The sequence below is a fragment of the Oncorhynchus masou genome, unplaced genomic scaffold, assembly GCF_036934945.1.
Source record: "Oncorhynchus masou masou isolate Uvic2021 unplaced genomic scaffold, UVic_Omas_1.1 unplaced_scaffold_127___fragment_2___debris, whole genome shotgun sequence".
Lineage (NCBI taxonomy): Eukaryota > Metazoa > Chordata > Actinopteri > Salmoniformes > Salmonidae > Oncorhynchus > Oncorhynchus masou.
Window position 1 is genome coordinate 18,942 of NW_027016727.1, and position 5,007 is coordinate 23,948.

At 41.0% G+C, this 5,007-nt stretch overlaps 1 long non-coding RNA gene across 1 annotated transcript; it reads left to right on the top strand.

Annotated features, from left to right (window-relative positions):
* The first annotated feature begins 1,905 nt into the window (after positions 1–1,905).
* LOC135539089 (uncharacterized) lies at positions 1,906–3,190 on the top strand. Its single transcript, XR_010455549.1, has 4 exons — positions 1,906–1,978; positions 2,130–2,220; positions 2,308–2,403; positions 2,816–3,190. It is a non-coding gene; the product is annotated as an uncharacterized LOC135539089 (long non-coding RNA).
* The last annotated feature ends 1,817 nt before the right edge of the window (positions 3,191–5,007 follow it).

A 5,007-nucleotide genomic window follows, 5' to 3' on the forward strand; every position in this document is an offset into this window, starting at 1 on the left:
TAATAATGGTGTTGGAGTCGTGCTTGGCCATGCAATCATGCGTGAACAGGGAGTACAAGAGAGAACATAGCACTCATCCCTAAGGGGCCCCCGTGATGAAGTTCAACGTGGCAGATGTGTTGTTAAATACCCTTACCACCTGGGGGCGGCCTGTCGGGAAGTCCTTGATCTAGTTTCATAGGGAGGTGTTTAGTTCCAGGGACGTTAGCTTAGGGATGAGCTTTGAGGGCACTATGGTGTTGAAGGCTGATTCCAGCCACCTTAGCTGTTTTTTTATTGTTTCTCCTTTATTATTTGTAGTTATCTATTTTTCATCTTGTTTTTTTTGTCATTTTTTTTTACATCCATTTATTTTTTGTAAATACTTTCTTAACACTTATTTTTCTTAAAACAACATTGTTGGTTAAGGACTCGTAAGTAAGCATTTCACTGTAAGGTCTACCTACACCTGTTGCTTTTGGCCTATGTAACAAATACAATATGATTTGATGCTGCTGTCTTGTTCCAGGTCTCTCTTGAATATGAGATTTTTATTTCAACGAGACTAACCTGGTGCTATGCAGACGACACACAATTAATCTTCTCCTTTCCCCCTTCTGATGACCAGGTGGCGAATCGCATCTCTGCATGTCTGGCAGACATATCAGTGTGGATGACGGATCACCACCTCAAGCTGAACCTCGGCAAGACGGAGCTGCTCTTCCTCCCGGGGAAGGACTGCCCGTTCCATGATCTCGCCATCCCGGTTGACAACTCCATTGTGTCCTCCTCCCAGAGCGCTAAGAACCTTGGCGTGATCCTGGCCAACACCCTGTCATTCTCAACTAACATCATGGCGGTGGCCCGTTCCTGTAGGTTCATGCTCTACAACATCCGCAGAGTACGACCCTGCCTCACACAGGAAGCGGCGCAGGTCCTAATCCAGGCACTTGTCATCTCCCGTCTGGATTACTGCAACTCGCTGTTGGCTGGGCTCCCTGCCTGTGCCATTAAACCCCTACAACTCATCCAGAACGCCGCAGCCCGTCTGGTGTTCAACCTTCCCAAGTTCTCTCACGTCACCCCGCTCCTCCGCTCTCTCCACTGGCTTCCTGTTGAAGCTCGCATCCGCTACAAGACCATGGTGCTTGCCTACGGAGCTGTGAGGGGAACGGCACCGCAGTACCTCCAGGCTCTGATCAGGCCCTACACCCAAACAAGGGCACTGCGTTCATCCACCTCTGGCCTGCTCGCCTCCCTACCACTGAGGAAGTACAGTTCCCGCTCAGCCCAGTCAAAACTGTTCGCTGCTCTGGCCCCCCAATGGTGGAACAAACTCCCTCACGACGCCAGGACAGCGGAGTCAATCACCACCTTCCGGAGACACCTGAAACCCCACCTCTTCAAGGAATACCTAGGATAGGATAAGTAATCCTTCTCACCCCCCTTAAATTATTTAGATGCACTATTGTAAAGTGGCTGTTCCACTGGATGTCAGAAGGTGAATTCACCAATTTGTAAGTCGCTCTGGATAAGAGCGTCTGCTAAATGACTTAAATGTAAATGTAAATGTAAATAAAGTTATAATAAAATAAATAAAAGGTGTAATGATTGGTTTCTTAAATGTGTTATGAATGGATTATGGATACAACCTTAAAATAAAGTGCTACCACCATTTATAAATTCAAGTCTATCCAAGCTCCAGGTCAGAAATTCAGTTGAAATAACTAGGAAACCATAGTATTGACAGAAGTTTTGCCTGGAGGGAGGTCATAAACTTCAGGCTGCGCATGATTGCGGTTATAGCCATGGGATTAATGTAATTTTGCTTGTTAATCGGCTGTGAGAGGTGTGGATGGGTGGGGCAGGTACAGTAGCTGCAGAAAGAGTATAAAACAGGGCTGCAGAGGGCAGAGAGATGCCACATTACTACTGACGTCCAGAAGACATCATCCAGATAAACAGCCATCAATCAGACAGCATTGTCCAACTGTAAGAGGTATGTTTGTTTTCACTGAGAGTCTTCTTTGCAAAGGTGTATAGGAGTGGGCAGGTGTATACAAGTGGACTGGTAGGAATGGATGGAGAGGTGTAGGTGGACATGTGTGTGTGTGTGTGTGTGTTAACAAGTTGTGCTCTATGTGCTTTAGTAAAGGATGAAGATCCAGAGTATGTTACTGCTGTTCGCTCTAGTGGGTGTCCTGTTGGCAAGCTCCCTCAATGAAGATAACTCTGAGGATGGTATGTGTTGTCTGTAACTGTGTACTACTTTACTGCCCGGGTTTAAATTGATAAAATCTAGTAAAATGAAAAATCTTTCTTCCTCAGCTCTCCTGCAGGAGGATGATGTAAAAAATGGAAAGGCTGCCTTTTTGGCAAAGTTGGCTACTCTGAAGACCAGCTCCTCTGAAGATGAAGCAGCATGTGAGCCATCTATCTATCTATCTATCTATCTATCTATCTATCTATCTATCTATCTATCTATCTATCTATCTATCTATCTATCTATCTATCTATCTATCTATCTATCTATCTATCTATCTATCTGTCTGTCTGTCTGTCTGTCTGTCTGTCTGTCTGTCTGTCTGTCTGTCTGTCTGTCTGTCTTAGCAGAGGGTGGTTGGAAATGCGGAGGGAGTAACATGGCTAACTCCATCTCTACAGTTTATTAGCATCATGTTTCGTAGAGGGAAATATTTTTTAAATGGTAGTCAAATACTGGTCTTACAACAGTAAGTTTAAAAGGTAGTCACTTATAATTGTGATATGTTTTGAAAATGTTTAGCTTTTAAAAAAGGTATTTTCCATAAAGATGATTTAAAACTGTATTCAACAGTTTGGGGGGAGCTTTGGAACGTAGCCAAGGACCTTGTTGGGTGAGAAGCGACCTGCATGGGGATGCCAAGGATCCCTTTCAGTCTCCATATGGAATCAGCTATCACCTCTGAAGTCATCACTAACATTACCTCAGTGAATCATTCCAACACCCACCCATCAATGATTGTCAAATAAACAACAGTAATACAGTTAATTGGTACTTTGGCACTGAGAAGAACTCATCAACATTCTGAAGAATATATGTTTTATCCATGAACATGTACTTTATGTCCTGACACATGACAGTTGATTGGTCAAGTTAGTGGATAAATAATTGTATGGTTGTATGGTTGACTTGTCATATTGTGATCCTCCAATAAACCTTCAAGCAAAAGACATGTTTAGTCGTTTTTTTATTAATCTTACATGTTTAGCAGTGTTTCAATTACATCATACATGTTTCATAATATTGTTTTATTTCGTGTTTCTATTCAGTGTGAACAATGTGAACTTGACCATAATACAGATGCAGTGCATGCAGAGCAAATTACATCAGATTACACTGAGCAGTAATAGTAGTACACATATCCACACACACACACTAGACGTACCGTCTTGAGAGTTAGCTTCGTTGAGTGAGCTTGATAACAGCAGTAACATATCCTGGATCTTCTAATAAGCTACATCCTGAATTCAAAATTGGGAGAAAGATGTTTTGTCACTTATCTACACACGTTACCCCCATAATAACAAAGTGAAAGCATGTTTATAGGTATTTTTGCTAATTTATTGAAAATGAAATACAACAAATGTTGGAATCACAGTTGGCAGTGATTACAGAATCTTTCTGGACAGGTCTCTCAGAACATGCACACCTGGATTGTACAATTTTTGTCAATTATATTATTTTCTTAATTCTTCAAGCTCTGTCAAATTGGTTGTTGATCATTGCTAGACAACAATTTTCTAGTCTCACTATAGATTTTCAAGCAGATTTAAGTCAAAACTGTATCTCGGCCACTCAGGAATATTCACTGTGTTCTTGGTAAGCAACTCCAGTGTAGATTTTGGAAAACCTCCCTGGTCTCTGTGGTTGAATATGTGTTTGAAATTCACTGCTAGACTGAGGGACCTTACATACAATTGTATGTGTGGGGTTCAGAGATGAGGTAGTCATGTAAGAATCTATTATTACACACAGAGTGAGTCCGTGCAACTTATTATGTGGGACATTTTCACTCCTGAACTGATTTACGCTTGACATAACAAAGGGGTTGAATACTTATTGACTCAAGACATTTCAGTTGTTCATTTTTAATTAATTTGTGGAAAAAAATCGGATAAACATTATGGGGAATTGTGTGTAGGCCAGTGACTAATCTAGGCCAGTGACTAATCTTTAATCCATTTTAATTTCAGGCTGTAACACAATATCATTTGGAAAAATTCGAGGGGTGTGAATAATTTCTGAAGGCACTGTAAATATTTTGTTCTAGAGTTCGTGAAGCAGCTGATAATACTGTCCACTGCTGATGCTGAAACTTCGGATCTTCTGAATATTGATTTGCTATTTTCCATAGGAGTGAGAGTTGTGGTCTTGTTTGAAAATCCTTGAGACTGTTCCCTGAGTCTACAAGGACATTTTTAATAGTGGTGGATATAAAATTACAGTCTTGAGTTAGAATCCCATTAACTTTTATTTTGGGATGGTTTTTTGACTTTTCAGCTTCTCTCCTTGTTTGTTTGTTGAGGTTTTCCCAAATAAAAAATCTGACAACATTTTCAATAACAAAATGATGTCTACCAGACAAAAACCTGACGGAAAAATAATTTATTAGAATGCTGTAAGTACAGTAAAATGTTGCTCAGTGGGAAATCAATATCCAACAAGTCAATGACAACTTGTTGCAACTGTTAATGCAAATTAATTACTTAAAAATCATACAATGTGATTTTCTGGATTTTTGTTTTAGATCCCGTCTCTCACAGTTGAAGTGTACCTATGATAAGAAAAGTGCACAGTGCTATTCAACCCAGAGCATATCAGACTGCTTCCTCTCTACCACATCTCCACATCTCTGGATTCCTACCTAAAGCTCTGAATCTTTTTACATGGATCATCGCGGTTAGCTATCTGCTATCTGAGTGAAAAATCCCGGCTAACGTCTCTGTCCCGAAGCAAGCAGTAGTTAACCTGGAGCCTGGAGCCAT